At 34.0% G+C, this 22,846-nt stretch overlaps 1 protein-coding gene across 7 annotated transcripts in view; it reads left to right on the top strand.

Annotated features, from left to right (window-relative positions):
- The window catches only part of SNTG1 (syntrophin gamma 1), a 317,995-nt gene that overhangs the window by 222,656 nt on the left and 72,493 nt on the right, over positions 1–22,846 (top strand). The window lies entirely within an intron of this gene.

The following is a 22,846-nucleotide window of genomic DNA, read 5'->3' as shown; positions in this document are numbered from 1 at the left end:
TAGAATTGTCCTATTTGTTCATAGCTCTTACAAATTCATGGAAAACAATGACACTCTCCTTCCTGTAATATACTTTTCTTTTAAATTGTCAGTTGCCAGAAAGAATTAGTTATTTGACAGCATACGTGATAAGTGAATATAAGAAACCTTAGGAACAGAGAGGGGGAGAAAACTCAAACTGTTGCACAGAAGAACGATTAGATGTGATTAGAGGTCCCTGTATTTATTTTCTTTATAAGGTGGTTATTGACATGCACATTCTGTTGATGTTAGCATTTTTCCTATCTGAGAGAGGCATTTACTCACAGTCATTCTCCCTTACTATGTCATCTGCTGCCAAAGAAACAAAGTGAGTTAAGGAATTTTTTATTTCTTTGGAAAAATTGAGCAATTTTTAGTTTCATTTAACTTCTCATTCCTATCTAGATGTTACAGGAAATAATTTGTTTCATTAAAATACCATGCAGCTCATAAAAATATTCACTCATATGATGTTTCTCATGTCTATCTATCTTTTGAAAAAAAAAAAGAAGATAGAATCAGAAAAAAGGACTATAACAGCAAGATTGTTTATGAAAGCACTTCCTTTACCCTTGGATCAAATCTGGTCTCTGTAGATTTTGGTGAGATTTCTCTTGCCTAACTTTAGATGTCTTAAAGCAGAAAATTCAGAGTGAATCTTATTATTTACTGTTGACGTCCATTTTATAATGAAATCAATTCCCTCAGGACATGTCTGTCTTTCCTTTGACTGGTAAAAGACCTTAGGGTGGAGAGTTCATACTTTATACCTAAGGAGATAGAGATATATCCTGATAACCTGTCATTTGTTTCTATGAGGGGCCAAAGCGAGTTTTTCTGAATAAATCTCCTAAAGACATGCCTGGATATTTTTGACCAAAAAAAAAAAAAAAAGATGACATACTAGTCTGAGTCAGAAAATTTGAATTATTTTACCTTTTCCCACACACCCTGGCTCCAAAATACTTTGTTGAACCTATAATCAAACAGTTTTTTGTAAGGATATTGTCAAAAAACCCTTCTCTCATGATCCAACATGTCCATATCTGAAACAATCATGATGTGACTGAATTACAGGATCAGCAGTATAGCCAGTATCTACCAAGGACATAACAGAAATGCAGAAGTAGAAGCTAAAACAAAATGCCTTGACATGATGACCATTTTTGAAAGGCAATGTTGCTAACTGAATGGAGCATGGAAGATGGTGTCTGCAAGCAAATATTTTTCCTGCATTGGTTATACTACTAATCATTGTACAATACAAGGTAGAACTCATATTATTATGCAAAAAAGATAGTTAAAATTTTTATGCAGAGATATAGAAATTATATTTTGACTATTAAGAAGAGATTAAAAAAATCCATGTGCTGACTGATGCAGTATACTTCATTTCAGATATCTTTAACAGACAAACCTCTTTTTCTTCATCTTCAGAAGGTTAACACAAGCGTCCTCTAGTTTTTTAAGGATACTGAGAGTGATATTGCTAATTTAATTTCTTTTGGTCCCCAGAAGCTCATATTTCGTATAAGGTGAAATACATTAAAATTGCACAACATGAATGGGGTTGTATACTGGTATGCAACCAAAATGCATACTGTATAATTGCACTGTTGGAAGTGACTTAATATCACACTGTAATTGATGAGGTGATGAATCTATAAGTAACATTCATTTCTGTAGATGGATACCTCTCCAAATTTAGTCACTTGAATTGTATCTGTGTTAAAAATTCACCAAGTTTATCAGTAGCCTCAAAAACCAAAGGGTTATACTAAACCTGAAGTTTTGTCTAAGCAATCCTGATACTGAAGTTAATGTGCTGAAATCTGAATATGCTAGATTGAGCCTGGGCTTGGGAACTCTAATTCCTCTATGAACTGATGAGGTTCTACATCTTTTTGTTGCCAATTTGGATGGCTGTCCAAAGCCATTTAAAAAGGGAACAAGCTGCTGCTTCTTTTCTTGCTAATGCTTCAAGTAGGAATTTTCAATTCAGTTGTTCAATTCAGCGATGAACTATTTGCCTTTCCATGAACTTTTAAATTGTATTAATTTAGGTGGTAATTGATACTGATTTCTAGTCTTTAACATCTCTTTTTTTACAGAATTTTAGGAGGACAGTATGGAATTGGTTATGTAGCTTTTAAAGAAATTACACTATGGAAGAGTCTAAGAAAATAATCCAAGATCATGTGCTCTATAAAGAACCACCAATTTCCAATACATCCCTAATTCATGTGCTGCCATTGTCAGGAAATTTAAAAGCAAATTTTTTAATGACTTTAGTACAGTGGAAGTCAGACATTTTGGATCGTTTTCAAAAAAGATTAATAAAAAAAGTACATTTGAGTTAGCAATTTCTAGGATATTGCTTCATAGAATTTTTTGGAATTTATCTTCACAACTCAGTATTTGTTATTTGCCCATTGCTTTCTCTGTGGCGGGTTTTTCTATAGTGAGGGCAATAATATTTCTTTTCCCTTTCCTCTTCCATAATTTCTGTGAAAAACACTGCAACAATTACATATTTATGCTTTTTACCTTGAAGCCAGCACTTGACAGCAAAGAAACATGAACTTCATCAGACAGGAATGACATGATAAAGTTTCTAAGCAGGAGGTGGCAAAAAGTTTTAAGCTTATCTTGAGAATGTCCGCAAGATCTTACAAGATGTAGTTCACAGTAACTTCACTTTGTCCCATTATGTTGCAGTTTTCTGGGTAAAATAACACATTTGTGAAATTAATGAGACACACACAGTTGATGGTAGAAGCACAGCAATAGCATGAAAGCTAGGATTAAGAGGTCTACAAAACTGGGTATTGGCGCAATGGATGTGTTTTCCAGAACCTAAGTCTTTGTTCTGAAGAATTTAAAAGTTCAATTGAACTTTTTTGGTATGCTTAGAAATTAGTACCTAGTGAAAGAAACTGCTGCTAAGACAAAAAAAAAAAAAAAAAAAAAAAAAGAAAACACAAAACACACAACAAAATTGTTTCACTTCCACTAGAAAAAAAAATAGTAATACCTTATCTTTGCAATGCTGAAGTTTGGGTACAGGGATTATTTAATTCTCTAGGTAGAAGTGGAGACAAAGAGTGAAAGCCAGGAGAAAAACCTGATTAGACTAATCCAATCTGTTCCACTTGTAGGAAGAATAAAATATCACAGGACTACATTCAGTGTAAGCAAACTGTTGAAACAAATTAGTAGAACATGTTTTATTTTTTCTGGTGGATGCTACCACCAGTAAGGACATACTGTAGAATGTTATATTACATTAATAAATCAATATCACTCATGTGAAGTTAACAGATTTAATATTTTAGTTTTTTTAGTTGCAATACAATGGCAAACCATCAGAAAGCTCTAATGTTAGTAATTTTTGAGTTTTCAGGGATTATATGCTCTTAAATGTCCTATGATCTGTGTATTGCAATAATATTTATCTTTTTTTGGTTGCTCAGCTATGCATGTCTGAAGCAAATCCAAAAGCACCAACATTAGTTTCAAACCTCTTGTTATATTCCGTAGTAGTGCAAAAATCAAATACTCTCAGTAATTTAGAAGTCGAAAACATTATAAAATGAAGGCCAAAACAAGAGAGAATTATAGGAAGCCTATAATGTATTACTAATAGAATATTTTTGCATACATGATTCACATTTCCCATGACATAAATTCTCAGAAAACTGGACATTATTAGGTAAATATACCTTGAACACTTATTAGAGCTGTATTAGCCATTCAGGTGGTCACAGTGTTCTAACACTTTGAGCTTTGTTCTGCATTCCATTCTCAACCTTGTAAAGGGAAGATTATACAGATAGTCATTCCAGTACTGATATTGAGGTCTTTCTTGGAAAATTTAAAAATCAGAACTTGATACACCTGTAACATACTGCTGCCATTTTTCTCCATATATGATTCTCTTAAGGCATGTAGATCTACATGAATAATTGAAGTCAATGCAGCATCAGGATTACATAACATAAATTACTCCTATTTTTCTTCACTTTTTAAAAAATGAAGGTTGTTATCAGGTGCACAATAATACCACATTTGTTTCTATGTCACTTTTATCAAGTGTTACATATGGCCTTATCTGATATTTACTTATGTTTTTTGGCAATTTAAGATGTGTCTTATTTTACAAACTTTTTATTTTTGTACCTAGTTTAAAGAATTGTGGATAATTTTACAACCTCTTAAATGTACTGATTTAGCTGCAAAGAAATTTAAATCTTGCCAAACTGTATTGCTGTTTCTCCAGTGTTTCATCTGCATTTCTATAATATAATTGAGTCTAAAGGAAAATGAAGCAAATAGGAAAACAGTGCAAGAAAAGAATATTTCTTTCAGAAATATTTTTTCAAGAATATTTATTCCAGAACTATCTGGGAAATTTGTAACAAGAAACTTCTGTCTTCATAGTTAGAGTATTTGTTATGACACATTCTGATTACAGTGACAGCACTCATCATAAAGACATGCAGTCCTGCAGTATTGCTTTGGAATATATGGTGTAGACTTCAAGTACTCATGATAGGCTTTCAAAACAAATTAAATTTTCCTTCTTTTCCTCTGCAAAATGTTACATCTATTCATGTTATTTTTAATAGTATCTTTTTTTGCTTTGCTGTATACAAGTGCACAACTTCTGCAGTACTCTTTAATATCTGATTAAAATAGTAACACCTCTATTTGTATTCTAAAATACAATTTAGGAGAAGCAATGTCCCTGGAGACAATACAATCAAAAGCCCTTCATTTTAAATTTACCAGTTTAATGTTAATTTTCAAAAAAAAGCAACATTCTTGCAGAGAGAATACTTTTTGAGTTTTATATATGATTCTCTCATTCAATAAAGAATCCCTGCACTTTGATTCATCCTCTTATGTATGGAGTCAAATTAAATTTTAGCCTTGTGCAAGTATTTAAATTAAAGCAAAATAATATTCAATATGTTCTTTATTCTCTGCAGATTTTTATGAAGCTCTGAGACTCTTTCTCTTCCCTCATTCTATTATTATTGAAAGCCTAAGTTAACACATTATATTAAAAACTATGATCTGTTTAGTTGCAAGACACTTTGGAGGAATGTCACGTTTGCTGTCAACATTCCACCTTGGTGAAAGGTAATAAGAAGCCTGTCATTTAGGGGAAAAAAACCCAAAACCAAACAACACCTCTTGCTTGATTTTAAGTGGCAAAAAATGAGGACAAAAATAAAGGAAATAGGAATCTAACTGGGAATAAGGGTAAGCTGTTTGGGGGTCTGCAGAGAGGTAACACATGGAAGAAGAAAGGACTCATTATAAGTTGCCCTTTCATGCCAAAATGCCAAGCTGCCCTTTCAGTAGCAGCTGGAGACTTACAGCTACTGTAACCTAGTTTTTGTTGTGCAGTAAAATGTTCAATATTCCACATTGGTTTATTTTCAGTGAGAATGTGTTAAAAGTGCTGTTGAATCACAAACTGCTGTTGATAAAATAGCAACTGGGAAGTGGGAAGCTAGGCTATAATGACCTTTCCTTTTGTATTTCTTCTTTTTGCTATCTTAAAAACACCCCACAACAAATACAAATATAATTATTGGTATTTAAAGCAATGTTACCTTGTTTTGACATCCATTGCCTCTTACTCACTTTTAAAAAGTATATTTTTAAAGGTGGCTACATCAGAAGTTTTGCCTTTCTTCCACAACCAGAGGATTAAAAGACAAAAAGAATGAAAAGAAATTTAAATGTACTCAAAAAGCTATAAAGCACCTCAGGGTATACATTATTAGTAGCCTAATGTGTTGAAAGCACTTTCTCCATTTGGTTGTCTTGCTTTATAAAGTGCCACAGAGAGCAAGTGCATTCAAGTAGTGGACAGCTTATATTTGCCTGCGGAACAGAATGAAGTCAGAGGAAGAGGCAGAGGTGTGGGGTAGAAGAGAGGGATTCCAGCCATTCCTGGATAGGTTTAAGAGGTTAGAGCAAATTAGCCCAGATAGGCAAAACGACAGATGATCAGTAAGCTGCAGAGGAAATGAGCCCTAAGTACTTGGGACTTGCCATTTGTCTGCTGAAAAAAGGTATTATGAAACTATGTGACAAGTTCTTTATCTCCTAAAAATACCTGGGGTAATTAAGTGGCAAACACCTGTGGGGAAAGTCTGAAATGTCTGAAATTATAGCTGTGTTGATCACCTATTTGGGCACCAACATGATTGCATGTGTTTTGTTGGTTCTTCTCACCAGTTTGTTTATTTCATAGAATGAGGTAATTACATCCAAAACTTGTTTCAGGCTGTCATTGAGGTCATGAAGTCAGGCTTGAAAAACTGAGAATGAAGTCCCTTGTTTCATTCTCATTTCCCAGTGCATGGTACTCTCTGACTTACTGCGCTGAAAAACGATTAATTTCCTTTGAGAATTACTACGTTTTTGAACAGTTTATAATGAGTGCACGAAGGTTTCTCCTTTTCTCCTTCTTTTTCTAATTGTTTACAAAATTTTTTAACAATTTTGCAGGCTATAAAATGGCATTTGCCATTTGCCTAATGACATGCCATTTCCCTAATGATAACAATAAGGAACGGTAGTCCAGTGAATCAAAGGAAATTTTTCTTTACTGCATTTATGAAATCACTTGATACAGCTTTCACCAATAAAAATTGTATGAAACAACTTTCTGTTGCTCCATCTCTTTGTAAAATAAAGCCTGCAGTCCTTTATTATATGAAATAATGTCTCAGAAGCTCTTAATCACATATATTTGATCAATATTAAAAAAAAATATACATTTTTATATTTGATATATGCAATCATGTAATTCTTATTCCCCAATTTTGCTTTTTTTATGAGCCAATTACCAATTCCGTTTGGGTAGTTTGTCAAGAGAGCACTTTATGTGCTAAAGAGTACATAACAGGATCCTAAATTCTACTTTTATATGAGACCTCCTGTGACAGGAAAGGCAGTCACTAATTTTTAGAAACACAGGATGAAGAAATCTTAAAATACTGCTGGAAAGGAGGCAACCAGGCAGTTAAAGAATGCCTGTCCATCTCACCTGTGACTACTTAATAGTTCAGTGTCATAAAATACAAGATAAAATGCAACTGGGGGATAATTTGATTTGTGTTAATCCTTACATTTACTTTTAGCTGTATTAGCAGAAAAGTGATGTAAGGTCAATGCATATACACAGTTTAGCTTATCCACTTGATAATTCCAATTTCATTCATAAGGCTACTTCTTAAAAGTCAGAAGGCAAACCTTATTTATATTTCTAATCACTGATAGATATTCTACTTCTCTTCCAGTGTGATGCATTGAAATCACACAGACCATAAAAAGTGTCCTTTTAGCCCACTGTTTCCATTATACACTGACCATTCAAAAATAGATCACATTGTTCAAAAGTAGATTTAAATATGTACAACATATCTATGTAGATGTGATAAATTTGCATGTTTCATTAGTTTCTTTCTTGTACAGATGACAAATCTTAATAAAAAAACCAGAATAAAACATGTCCACATTCCAAAAATGTTTATAAGTCTGGTGGTGAACAAACACACAGGTTTATGGCTGTTTACTCCAGGGAAAAATCTGTTACCTGCCTAGGAGAAAATACTGGTTTCACAGTGTTTATTTCCTAAAGCAATTTTGTAAAGTAATAAAAAGGATGAAAAACTTCCTGTGGTGTGTCAACATGCTGCCACTTCTCACATAATTCAGTCGATTTAACATTGTTAGAGGAGTTTCAACAGTTCTTCTTCTCTGGTATCTGATTGCCAAGGAACTAGACTTCTCTTTTTGTAACTACTTTCTACTTTACCTGAACTACGTAATGTGATGGAAATGGTAGCTGTTTGTCCCTAAAAAGCAAGATCCTTTCCACCCAATCTCCCAATATAATAAAGGAATATTAAAAATGTCTTTAAGACTTGAAGGAAGTGAACTCATCCTTCTAACATAGGCAGTTACTTCTATCCCATTAACTATATAGAGACTGCAGATATCTCCACAGGGTATTTCCATCTCCTTGAATTAAATACTTAACTCTCCCACTTCTAACAGGAAATGGCAAGAGGGTACTTTAGCATAATAGCCTACAGGTTGGTAGAGTCACCCTGAGATGAGAGACAGGAGCTCCCTGTGCTACTCAGCTTCAGCCTGATGTCATCTGCCTCACTGCTGGCCAAAGGATCTCTAGGGATAGCACAGAGCTGAGGCTGTGCTTCTTCCAGAGGCTCTTCTCTGTGCTCTCCATAGAGCCACGCATAGAATTCTTACCAGCACTGTTGACAGGAGACGGGGGGCTCATCCATACTGTCTGGTGGGATTCACCCAGCAGGAATAATGCTTAAGTGTAGCAGATAAATACTTTTCTCCTGCAGCTTGCCTATCCTGGGTAGCTACTCCGGTATTGCCTACCATGACCAAATTGGACACTTCACTTCCCATACTACAGAGTAAATTTTATTCTTGCAGATTTTTAACCCAGCTTAATTCTCTGATATTATAAACAGTGCAGTCCCAAAAACAGCTGTTTTAGCACAACTGAAAGGCTGGGTACATTGTGTGGATATACAAACAGTACAAGAGAAGTCCACATAAATTTTTGCAACCATGTTTTCCATGAAAGAGAAGGATCAGCAAAAATAGGCCAATGTAGATGTCTTTAATTTAGCAGCTGGGGATTTTCTGTATTTGTGAATGTTGTACTCAGATATGCCTTCTTTACTCCTTTCCCTTCTTCTGTCTTTGTTCGCAATTCCCTGAAGTATTAAAAACTAATGAGAATGTCTCTCAGGTTTTGAAAAGAAATTAAAAGCCATGCTTCTTCAGATTCTCACACCTCATAGGAACTGTTCCCCACCATTTTGGAGCATTTGAACTATTTAACTTGTGGCATAATTTTTGTGAAAAAAATAGCTTCAGGGAAGTCAGATTGATGCAAAATGTTTTGGTCTGCATGAGCAATGGACTCATTCATTGCTGAATAAAATGTGTAAATAAAAATATTTGTTGCTTTTCTTTTCTTCTTTGCATTCCCATTCATTGTGGCTGCTATTTTCCCTTCCCAGGTACAGATGTATCTGGGGATAATTATAGTCTTTTTATAGCATTATTATTGCATAGGGAAGATACTAGTTTTACTGGGTGGTTCTAAATATATATTTGTTTAATATTTCTTCATTGGAACACCAGCCTACAGCAGCTGTGTAGATTTAGAAGAACTTCTAGTGTCCATTCCTCTGCTTTACTATTTTGTTCAGAAAGGGAAAAAATGTTTCTCTTCTTTTATATGCATTATGAAAAAGATAAAATGAGGGTTCCCATTCATGGAGGAGGAGGGAGGTAATCAAAATATTGTGGAAGCAAAATGATTGAATAATCTAAACTCTCTCTAGAAGGTAAAAAAGGAACATAAAGTTTAATCCTCAAAACCTTTAGTAAGATGCATTTTATTGGTAAAGGTCCCCAGAATTATGAATATAATTTTAATGAGGACCATTCACAAAGAAAAGTTCTGATGAAGAGACAAAAAGACCTGACATTCAGATACCTGTTCTACTGTTTCACATCCCATTTCGTATATTAATGTTATTAGTGACTTCCATGAAGTGTTCTGAGGTGTTGAAATGAGTTTTCCTGAGATAGTCCAGGTATCTGCAAAGAAAGTAATGAAGTTTTTTATTACAAGAGGAATCATGTAAATGCAACTACAAATATGAAACAAATCAAATATGAAACAAATATGAAGGGCCTTTGCTTTATATTAATGAAATTAAGTACAAGTGACCTACATCGATGCTTGGGTTTTCACCTGTACATATTTTTATGTGATGAAGATGTTACAGGGAGTTAATACATTACTTTTACCAATTATTTTGTTCTGTGACAGGAAGAAAACACACAGGTGGCTTCTCAAGTTTATATTTAAATAGTATGTGAATTCCATTTAAATTTTTTTCTTATTTTGTAACTGTAGTAATATTAATTTTAAAGGGTTTTCTTTTTTACATCATAAATAGAATGTTTCACAAGAAATATGTCCTTAGGCTGACATAACACCTATAGAGTTGTGGAGCTAACATTCTTTTCCAGTTACTCTTTAAATAATTGATAAATCACAGTGTGTATGCATGTTTAATATCAGAATTATTTCCTTTTGCACTAGATTAACATAAATGGATCTTTATATTGCTGTATAAACATAAACTATATTTTAAAATATTATAGCAAGCCAAATCCTAAGAGGCTGTTGACAAGCTGTTATAAACAGATTATTTTTAAAGTTATGTGCTTAACGAGATAGTCAGTATACCTCTCCAGACTATTTAGCAAAATATGTCTGCACCTTAATTAAGCTAACTACTCTTGCTGCAGCAGTATGGGTATTAGCTCATTCATTTACCAAACAGTAACCATAAACAGCATTTTCATCTCAAAAATATAATAAGCAGCAGTCAGGAAAACAGAGTATGCAATTTGAATTTAAAAAAGAGTATTCCCTGTTGTTTAAATAGCAACTAGAACTCTAGAACATCCAGGCTTGCAGACAGCTCTACCAGTAAAATAATTTTCCATTTACATAGCTGGATAGATTGTCAAACCTATCTTAAAGCAATTATAGCTATCTGACCTCTATTTAGTCTTCTGATCCAAAACCCACTTCCCTTCACCTTTTTAAGTTCATAGACCAAACCAAAATAAATCAAATCTTATTTTCTTTATGCTTACATTTTTTTTAAACCATAGAGACAGACTCGTGGAGGCTTCCTACTTACTCCTGGTTATAATACCACTCGGTCTTTATAGTGGGGTGACTTAGGAGGCAGTTTGCATCTTGACCAGGTCAGCAGCAAATAATAAAAAAACCAACTTGCCTCATTCCTGCTCTGTGTATCTTCTCTGGCCATTTTGGGCTTACGTTGTCAAAATACAACTCTGATGCGTGCTTTTTTTCCCTTTAGATTTGAATAGACAACCCTTTAGCTCCAGAAATACTACCCTTTCAGCTTACAAAAAGATCTTGCTTTTTTTTCTTTTGCATGTTGACATCTTCTATCCCAAGCATTAGAAGATTAGGAAAATTCATATTATTAAAGGGATTATTTTCAACAGTGCCAATATTTTTATTAGTCTTTTATCAGCTTCTTGCTAGCTCTTTGTATTCTTTGTCTCCGTCTCTGTGTTTGCTCCTGTTATTTCATTCTTATTTCCTGTTGAGCACAAGTCTACCAATGCAGTGTTACCAGTGCTAAATAACTTCTTTTACATTTTCACATATGAATACTTTTATAATCAAAACTCACTAGATAGCCATATTTTCTGTAAGACACATACTCTCCTTATCCACTGGAAAGAAAAGGAAGTGTCATGGCTAAATCGTTAACTCTTTAGTATCCCAAAACATAGGAAATAAGTAGCACAGTAGAATTTGTAACTAAGAAGGGGTTTGGGAAATATTCCTTGTCTACATAGAACCAGAAACATGATAGAACAAAATGAGATCTCCTTAGCTGGCAAGCAGCAAGAGTGAAAATAGTTTTGATATATGCCGCTGATAACAGAGAAGAGAATAAAAGGGTTGGTTGACTCCATTTTGAAAAGAAAATTATTGGCAGATAGTGACAAGAAGGGAAAAGTATTCAATGCTCTTTTTGATTAGAATTTACTCAAAAGGTCAGTTGTAAACAGATGATTGTCACCATTAATAAGTGTGACACAATCTTGAATAAAGTCTGATCAGCTTAGAAACCAGAGAGGGTATTAGGTATACATTAGTGAGAAACATTTTAGATATATGCATTCCAAGTGCATCCTCATTACATTACTTAAAGCCTACAGGACATTGAGCTTCTGTTCAAAATCTGTTTGCTAAGTACAGGAAGCTTCTAGATGAAATAAATAGCAGTAAAGCAGAAGTTATAAAATTTGTGTGGCACAGAGCAATCAGTGCATATGGTTTCAGAATAAAAACTCTCTTCATAGAGCTTTATTTCATTACTGGGTTTTTTTCAATTATGACCAACTTGAAACTAAATCTTTTGCAAATTTGAATGTGTTTGTTAACATCCACCTAATCACTGCTAAGAACAGTTAGTACTAATACTGAAAGAGTAATTCTGTATTTGATGGAATTGCTGCCTTCATACATCTTTGGGATTCTCTTCTTTTTTGGCTTTGAGTTTATGCCTTCACAGCAGTCTATACTTTATGAATAGGCACAATGCTAATCAGATATTTAGTTGCTTTGTTCAGTTCTAATTTCTTAAAATTACACACCATTTATATATATATTTCTATTTTAAGTTTTTTTATAATAATATCAAATTTATGCAGTTAATTCTCTCATTGTGACAATATATAATAATGTAACCTCGTACAATTTTACTTATTATGCAGCTTCTGTTTTGTTACAGCTTGACATATGCATTTCACTTTTAAATTATAGCTTTTATGTTCCACTTATGCCATTGTCTTCATTATACCTTTGTTGAATAATTTCTTTCCTGATTTTTCTTTTAATTATACTGCTGGAATAATTTTCTCAGTAAGTGTTTGCATGCCTTTTTCTTTCAGGAAAGATAAGGTCTATAATAGACAACTAGAATTTCACTAAATTAATGAGAGAAGACATTGTGGAAAAAAAAAATTAATTGATTCCAGTAATTTAAGGGTCATAAGGATGATTCTTCCTTCAATATTGCTTTTAATGTTGAAACTTAGAGAATTGTACACATCTTGGTATCCTGAAAATGTGGGATAATATTATTTGTATTTATTAGCTTATGGCATTATAGAATCTTAGAATATCAGGTTGGAAGGGGACCTCGAGGATCATCTGATCCAGTCTTTCTTGGCAAAGGCACAGTCTAGACAAGATGCCCAGAACCCCATTCAGGTGAATCTTAAAAGTATCCAAAGCTGGGGAATCCACTGCTTCCCTAGGGAGGTTATTCCAATGACTGATTGTTCTCATTGTCAAAAATTTTCCTCTTGTTTTTAATCAGAATCTCCGCAAGAGTATCTTGTACTCATTACCCCTGTGTTTTCCCTGTGACTCCTTGTAAAAAGGGAGTCTCCATCTTTGTAATCACCTTTTAAATACTGGAACATGGTAATAAGGTCTCCCCTAACACCTCTATTTTCAAGGCTGAACAATCTCAGTTCTTTTAGCCTTTCCTTATATGGCAGGCTTCCCAGTATTTTGATTGTCTTTGTGGCCTTTCTATGGACCCTCTCTAAATCATGTTTGCACTACAAGAAATACTGAGAGAGCAAAAATCTATACTTTTGACTAAACAATCTCCTTTACTGCTGAAATGCAATTAGACAGAGAGTTGCTGTTCTGAAATCTGTCCAAAATGCACACTTTAGTAAAAGTCATCTATAAATTTGCTTGTAACATCCTCAGTGTCTGTTTTAGCCATTCTTAATGCCAATAAATTGGAAGTTTATGAGATGTTCAAGAAAATCCCATTGATCTTAACTAGTATACTTCTTCCTATTTAAGGATTAAAAGATCATATCCAAAGCAAGAAAAATATGCCATCTATTACTAGTGTCATTTTAACAATATTGTTAAAATTAAATGGTTCTTTAACACACTTCTCAAAGAAGAAGGAAAACAAGAAAGTCTGAGATGAAAATTATTTCATTTGTGCAAAAACTTTTACCCTACTCTTTTTTATCCCTTGACATCTTCTACCCCTTGACCTACCTTTCATCCATGATCCCACACACACACACAGCTGTTTAGACTTGTATTTGGCCATATTGATCAGTAGAGCATTCTTTTTCAGAAATACAAGAAGATACTTGAGAAAACCCATATTTACAGAGATTTTTGCATACTATTTTATAATGAATTCTTAGTTATGAGGTGAAATTGGAGATCAATAGAGAGAACTGTATTCCTTAGAAGGGAATCTAATTCAAGACTTTTTAAGCTAATGGCTTGTTAAGAGAAAGAAGGTTAAGAAGAGTCCAATTTTTCCTATTTATGGCAATCTGGGAGCTTTATTGCAAAAGAGTTTCTCATTAAAAGTCAGCTCAGGGTATAACTTAATATAGTGCTAGAGTGAGTCTGTGATTAATCTGAATACAGTGAGTGAGTGAGACCTGTTCTGTACCAGGAGGGGCAGAGTGTATTTTATAAAACATGAGGACATGACTTTTAACTATACAAGCACTACAAAATAATTTTGTAGTGTTTCAAGTGAAATTTAAAATGATCAGTTATACAGATAAATGGGGAGCTTCCAGCAGAAACAGGTACTGAAAAACTCAGGTGTTTATAACGATCTTACATATGAAATTTCTTTTTCTTTTGTAATATAAAATTTAGCAATTGTGTTAATACCAAGTTTATTATCAGTTTATCTGGTGCTGTCAGCCAAATTGTCTCATAAATATTGCTGTTATTCCCGAGAGCTTCAAGAGAACAGAATTGTGTAATTCTTTTAGACAGAAGAAGCAAAATGTGACATAACACAACAAAGACAAAGTGTTTCTATAATTTTATTTTTAATCCACTCAAACCAAAGTAAATGAATGGGTTGATTATGGAGTGGTGGAAGATGTAATACCTGTGAAGACTAAAGAAAACCTCTTTAGCTTTTTTGCCTCAGGTAAAGGTATTTGTCTAGTCTACTGGCAACTGGCCAATTTAATGAATTTTGACATCAGGCGTTCATTTTGACTGGAATGCTGTGGTGTAAGCATTAAATGCATTTTAAAAATCACTAGCTACATTTCTATTAGGTTCTGTCAAGACATTTAATTGTCTCCTTTTATATACAATTGTATATTATGTAATGGAATAATATTCATCATTTCTTCTGTTATTTTACTACCTCCTTTTTCATATAAAATGCTGAACTATGAACTGCAAAGTTTATTATCTATACAAAATTGAGGAATCCTGAAACAATGCAAACTTGGCAATTCTTCATGAGCAAGGTCAGCAGATTGTCTATAGACTGAGGGCAGAGGAACAAAATATGTTTAGTTGCAGTCTTCAACAAACTGCTTTACTCTCTTTCAGTCCAGTCAGAATGAAAAGACCAGTTTGGAAAGAGGGACCTAAAAGGAAAGGAGCCATTTGACTCAGTAAAGTGGCTCAAAAACTGTAGATAGGACTTTTGGGGGAAGGAATAAAAGGAGAGTAATGACCTTCAGCAAACATATTATATACAGAGCAAACCTCTGATGAAAATGTTAGTTGGGTTGTGATGTATTTTTCTTCCAATACTTGCTAACAGTTCAAGTGGAAACTTTAGGTGGGAGCCAAAAGTATAGATGTCTAAATCCAAATCTTAAACTGAATTCGTAGGAGTTATGGTTTGCAGTTCCCTTCCCAAAGAAGGCTGAGGAGGGAGGAAGATCCCTCAGCTGTAACATATGTGCTGGTGAAATGTCTTAAGTAGTTAGAGAAATTGCAAAGGAAAGCTGACAGAGAGGGTGAAATCTGGAATGGGGGTGTGGAGAAGGTGATTGGTAACAAGCAGGAAGATCTACAAGAGCACCTACTGTGATTGAGGAAAACCTAGCTAACAAGCTATTTCAACTCAGATTTTCTTCATAGGGAAATGATTCCTCCTCAGGCAGTGATGCATTAAAATGCTGCCCACAGGAGCTGAAATTTCAAGCCTAATGACAGAGTGGATTAAAAATAAAATGGAAGCCTGGCAGGCTGGAAAATCTGTGAGATTAAGGATCATTCTTCCCAAGAGGAAAAGATATATTGGTTGGTCATGAGTGACTCACTCCTGTGTGTGATGAAAACTTTGGTCTAGTGCCTGAACCTAATATTGTGGGAAGTCTTCTGTCTACCAGGAGCTTAAATCTGAGGGTTATTGCCAAAGCCATCTAGTCAAATGACAATTACCTATGCCTGCTCCTTCATGCAGGCATGACTGATTTCTGTGTCACTCTAAGCAGATAAAAAGTGGCTGCAAGACTCTTGGAGGAAGGCTGAGGGGATCAAAGCTGTTGTAATGTGCTAGTCCGTTCTCCTGGTCATTCAGGAAAAATGTGTGTCATTCAGTGCCCATATGCAAAAGTAGCCTACCAAAATAGGCTCTGGCTTCTTTGACAATAGCATGAACTTGCAAGAAAATACAGGGTGAAATGGAACTGGCATTGCCTGAAAAAAAGAATATGTTTCAACTTAAGAAAAACTACACAAAGGGCAAGCAGTTTCTTCTTTGGTTCTGTGATGGATTACATGAGAAGCAATGGAATTAAACTGCAACTGGAAGGAGTCTGGTTCAATATAAGGAGAACTTCCAATGCTAAATCGAGGTGTATTTGCTAATAGATTGACTTATGAGGCATTAAGAGACTTATCGTGGCAGGACTGTACAAATGGGTTTGACAAACAGGTTTAATCGATTGAGTTGCTTTTCAGCCATATGTTGCTGTTCTTTCGTATTATCATAGAATTTTACAAATTCATATCAGTGCTTGCAACTTGAATTCAGAAATACTAGTATAAGATAAACTGGATATTGTTAAAGTTTTTCCCCTGTCATTCTATGAAAAAATCAGAAAGTAAATACTATATACTGGGTATTATATTTTCTAAACGTTAAGTCGTAATGAAATGGTAAGTGAAAAGTAAAATTGAAGTTGGGCTTATCTATAATATTTAATTGCCTTGAAAATCAAGACTTAATGAAATCTGGTATTTTACACCAGGAGAGACATATGGATCAATTTTTAATAGTTTAATTTAACAGTTCAAATCTGGTTTCTGCTGGAAAAATGACATGGCTTCCTTGCTCTGTAGTAATAAGTAACACCAGCTTTTTTAACTCTTAGTGTGATTGATACTGCAGTAATCATACTCCAGTGAGCAACTACTATTATGATATAAGCCACAATTATCCAGGTGCATTTCATTATCTGAAGAATGATTCCAGTGTCTCTTTGTCAGGTTTTTTCCATATCTTTTCAATTCTTCTTGTTCACAGTCCTTCTAATGCATCTTAATACAGAGACATGTTTCTTACTTTCAGATGGGACCATAATAGCTTCTTCAGGCACTGGATTTAATTTGTTTTCAGTGTCTCTAATAGTATGCATATTGCTGTTGGTATTTTATTTATGGAAATTCGCTGTTATAAAACTGTTTGCAACACATGTATCTTCTTTAAAGAGGCACAACAAAAATATTGTCATTAAGGTGACATTCAGTTTTAGGAATGGCTGTTAAATATTGCAGGATTAAGTGATGCCATTCATCTGTCAAGTAAAAAAAAGTACAATACTTTTTTAAAAAGAAAATTTTAATTGGAGTAAAATTAATTGCAATCCTATTATTGGAACCTCACAGATGTTTGAAAAGTAGGTTTTGGGTTTTTGTCCTTAGGGCTCCCACTATGCTTCTGTGTAATAGCACAAATCTGGTATTTCTTTCTGATATCCATCCATTACTTCTGTGCTTGTGCTGTTCAATGTATCACTGAATCCTTTTGAGTGAAAAAGAAAAAGGTTTAATAATATGCAGGCTTGTGATCACATTTCAGATGGCCATTCATGCTTTGATAGTGCTATTACGTGTCCTAAATTACTAATAACTCTCAATATACAAATATTTTCTTTCAGAAGTGCAGCACCTCCATTAAGAATGATTTGTATTCATCTGCTTCTGTTTTTGGAGGTACACTCCTGACTTTTACTAGCTATATTTTGTTGTCCCCAAAAGTATTTATCAAATACCTGCATTTATTGGAGCTCACTAAAGAATGGAAGCTCTCTGCTTATTTTGTGCAGATTGCTAATAAAGACAGTCAGTAGGATTTAAAAGAAACCTTATAGAGTTCTGCTTTCCAGATGTGACCTCAGGATTAGCTCAGGACTCTCTTCCTCTACTCCTATATAGGATTAAAATGAAATATTTTAGTTTCCATATGGATTAAGATGATTCATGAGAACTGTTAAACTGTACCAGAATAAAGATCCATCTAGTCCTGTGTTTGGTAATAACAAAAGAGTAGTTATATTTTCTTTTGTCTTTCCAGCCATCTGCTACTTTAGAACTTCTTCAGACAACTGATTAGGGACTTCCTGAATAATGTCTACTGTGTTTTCATTGTCTATAAACTTTACATTTATTTGATCTCTTTTTGTAATTTTTTGACTCCAAAGAGTGATTTTATAACATTGATTATATAAGCTGAAACATATCATCTTGGTTCTCACTTTTGTTCCATTCTCATCTAGGAAGCATAGTGAGGATGACTCAGCCTGCAGGTATCTATAGGAACAGAATCGAAAGCAGAGGTCATGCTTGTGCATATGCATTATTCAGTGTTGGATCAAGCCTCTCCTCTATGTAACTGTTCATATATTCTGGAGTTTTTCCCTTTCTTCCTTCAAGGAAGTTGATTCTGAGCTGCTTCAGGCTGCGTGTGTTTGCAATCCAGTGTGTCTAGTCTTGAGAAAAATCCAACTAGGACATGAAAATGCTAGGAATGATGGAAGTAATCCAAATCTTTTATCCTTTGAACCATTCAGCTGGTAAAATGTGATCAACACATGACAGAGAATGATGCCATCACTGGTAGGTCAAAAAGCAGATGTGAATTAAGTACTTCCTATGCTCCCATATTTTCCAGAACATATTGACTGATCATTTTGCATAACTTAGCTTATACAGATTTTTAGTGTGAACTCTAAAATATACTGCAGCTTATAAAACCATCACCAAGAATTGCTATATTTGTTCTATAGGCAATTATACATATATTTGAATGCATTCACCAATATATGATGTATTTTGTGGGGGCTGTTGCATGCTTCTTTCAAATCTTCTCTGATTCTTTGAGTGCACATAAACCCTTGGACAAGAATATTTCACAATCTTAAGACAACTTACCTATCCCATTGAGTAAACAAAAACCTAGCAAGGACAGAAAGTAAGACTAACCAACTAGTAATTTGAAGTGTTATGTACTCTTTCTTATTCATTAACATAAGATTATCACAGCATGGACTCACATTTTCTGTCAAATTTTAATGATCTGGCTTCCTCTTTGGAATCACTTAACATCCCAATGGTGCAAACTGTATTGTTGCTTCTCTTCGTTTCTATGCATGAGAGGAAGAACTATGCAATTAATTTACATTCTTTTCAAGCTATTTTATTTTAATTACCTGTTGATGAATTTCAGTCAGCAGTTGTGTAATGCAAACAATTGATAGAGAAGTTTACAAAGTCTAAATTATTTGGGGAAATCCATATAAATGGCTAGCATAAATAAAAATAATAAAAGGTTCTTTTAAAATGGAAAATTACTGTGACCTGCAAAGTTATATGATATCTCCAGACTACAAAAAAATAAAGATCAAATCCTGTGTGAAAGTGTGGGAGTATCTTATTTACTGCCTAAGTCAGCAAAAGGCGGAGCAGGCACTGGTGGCCACTTGTTTCATATGATGCCCTTCAGTCTTGGCTGTTTCCCTAGGTACTCCTAGGGAAAGGTCTCTGTCAGGATCTCTGTCCTAACAACTAACACCTACTCTGTTATTCTTTCTTATAGAGGACCAGATGTATTACTTGAATCTTAATTGTCTATTAATCATCTTTCCCATTATCCCTTTAGAACTTTGAGTCCAATTTACAGTATAGTTTATAATGAAATAGGATCAAAGCAAGTGTGGTACACATAGAGTTTTCAAACATCTGATTGCTTCTATTTACATTTTTAAGGACTGGAGAAACCTGGAATCTCTTGATCTTAATACTCTTAAGAGTCCTTGGTGCTTATTGAAAGATACATTTCCTCATCATCTCATGGGGATCCTGTGATTAAATTGGAATAGCAAATTTCATTAATATAAATAGGTAAGAAAGGGCAAAAAAACTCTAATAAGTAGTAGTTTTCAAATTACACTTTAAAATCCTCATATGAAAACTGAAAATACTTATTCCTGTGCTATTTTCTCCAAGAAGGTCTGAAACAGTATCTCTCAGAGGAATGAACAATTCAGTTCAGCTTTAACTGAATGTGAAAATTTAAACCCCAGCTTTTATGAGCTTATTCAGCTGCATTTCAGCAGAGGACAACAATAATAGGCTACAATTCCTGCAATAAGATATGGAACAGTGTTCTTCTGCATTACTGCTTCTCTGGCACGGATACTTTTAAATAATAAAATCTAAAAAGCCCCAAACATTTGCAATCATTGTGTGCACCTGAAACCAAGGCCTGCTCATTTGTGTTCCTGCTGAGAAGTGCTGTGCTCCGTGTTCTTGTTTGTTTCCTCTGCAGAGCAGGCACAGCCATCACTGTGAAAATATCCATCTGTGGTTGCAACATCTCGTGCACAAAAATGAATGAATTTGGCCATGGGACATTTTTCATTGTGTTCCACTTCATATCATCTCCCTGCCCAGTATTCTTCATGTCTATGATGTCCAAACATACTGTGAGATGAATTTTTGGAACATATCTAGTAAAATATATTTGTATCATTAAAAATCCGTGTGCTTCGAACCAATCTTCTTTGATAGCTTTCACTAAAATATATTCTTCCCATCCCTGAAAGTTTATTATTCCTTCCAATCTAAACCATTCTGTGTTTCTATGATTCCATTATAGGTCTTTTATTATCACCACTTACCTATTTGCTTGTCAGATGCAAGATACTGCAGAGACATTCTTTTTGACTCCTTCTTCCTCCTTCCACCTAGAATTGATCATCAGCTCCCAAATTATTTTCTCTATGGTGTTCTTAGATTTTTTTTTCCTAATTTGCACTCATAGAAATTGAATCAGAATAGAATATTATCGCTCAGCATCTGTTTTTTTTTGCACTTGAAGTAGAAGCAGGTAGTTCTTGCTAACTTCAAATCAGCCTACATTGTCTTTGCCTTCAGAGGAGAGTTTGTTTTCCAGCTTCTTCTTCTGTCTCCTTTTGTGCTATTCCTGATTTTTAATTGCTCTGTATAAACACATCTTTCTAAATAATGTTCTCAGAACACCTCTGGTTTTTAGTATAGTATCTGCTTGTGTGTTTTATTTAGAAATATTGCATTTGTGTATATTTGCAGTGTATTGTACTGGTGAAAACAAATTTTATTTAATTGCATCTGTTTCATAGTGCTGGGTGCTATGATTGTGTTTAATTGCACATAGCATTACAGTGAGTTTAGTAAAGTTATTGAAGACTGAAGCAACATTTGTCTTTTAGATAACCAGTAAAGTCAATGAAGATTTTTTTTTCTCTTTTCATTTCTGGAAATTTAGGTGTTCCTAAAACTAATCATACTTAACAATTTTTAGTTTCAGATAGACTTGAACAACTATAATGCAGTTTTGAAGTTTCTGTAAAAAAATTAAAAATAATGCATTTCAAGAAATCACCTGAAAGATAAACAGACTTGTTTTAATTGATCAAAATAACAGCAGTTAAAACAGCCATGTAATATAGTTGCTTAGATTGTATTTAAGAAAATGAGCTGGAAATTTTTGAATGAGAAAATGATGTTTCAAGTATGCATTTACATTTCAGAAGAACATTGACAGTACACAATGTCCCTAATGTACTTTGTATCTGTTAAAAAAAAAAAATGCAATCTCCGTGTTTGAAGTAAACAAAAACATTCCTAAATTATTTAATATGTAACTGTAACTTGCCACTAAGTAAATATTTTCAGTATTTTGTTTAGAAAAGAAAAATTTATTTTTCTGACATTGTTCTTTCAGAACTTAAAATTTTCAGGCTATTAGCTGTAGTCTTTGCTTAGATTAAAATACATGCTTTTGACAAGGCTTTAATAGTTTCTAGTAGCACAAACAGGGATTTATCATGCTGAAGTAATTAATGTTTGATTTCAGAATAAATCCCAGAAGTCATCAAGTATTTTTTAAGTCAAAAAATGTGGGTTTTATCTGCTTTTTTATTTTAAAAGAACACATTAGGTAGTTGGTATCTTATATGGATTAATTTTATACTATTTCTTTGTCCCTTCAATGTCCTTGTTCCTCTAATGCTTCTCCTTAACTAACACTGAAGAAAGAAAGAAGGGTAGAAATGTTCTTCTGACACTTTTGACGCAGGATTCATTTGAAAACCAACTGAAATTGCTTGCCAGCATGTTCTTGACAGTGGGAATTATCCTTTGATAGCAAAATTGTGGGATGTCAGTGACACTTGCTCAGTATTTGCATGAGGAATTCAAAGAGCTTGTGACTGCAGCCTGGTTCTGAAGTCTGCAAAACACATTGCCACTAACATCTCTGCATGTAGCTCTTCAGGGACAATATTGTAAACACTGGAGGAAATTCAGTGGTGTTTCTTTTTTACTTCTAAAAAGATGTTGCAGGTTGGTTGAAGCAGTTTAATATTATACTGTGGCTTCAGGGCTTTCCAGATCATTCAGTTGCATTCCATACAGAGATATAGTTGACAATGTCTTTAATTTAAATATGTTTTTATTCTAGGTATTAGGTATCTGTCATGAATGCACATTTTAGATTTATTAGGTTGTCAAAATCTTTCAGAGCTTATGCTTAAAAAACAACTTTTCTTCTAGTAATGGTAGGAATGAGTATGTTCTACGCATAATTCTCTTTGTATTGGACACTTCTGTGTCAGAAAGCTGGCAATGTTTGTTCACATGAAGTCCATGAACTGCAGGGCTAAACAGAAGCTTGTCACGAATTAGGTATCTCAGCTTGAGTTTCTCTTTACTTTTCACCTAGGGATATTGTTGAATGTTTTAAGAAAAAATTACTTGAACATTTATTAGAACTGATTTTGCATACTTGATTTTGTACCTAGGATAAAAGGGTCG

The sequence above is a fragment of the Anomalospiza imberbis genome, chromosome 1 (genome assembly GCF_031753505.1).
Source record: "Anomalospiza imberbis isolate Cuckoo-Finch-1a 21T00152 chromosome 1, ASM3175350v1, whole genome shotgun sequence".
Lineage (NCBI taxonomy): Eukaryota > Metazoa > Chordata > Aves > Passeriformes > Viduidae > Anomalospiza > Anomalospiza imberbis.
This window is presented reverse-complemented; position numbering and strand designations above follow the sequence as displayed.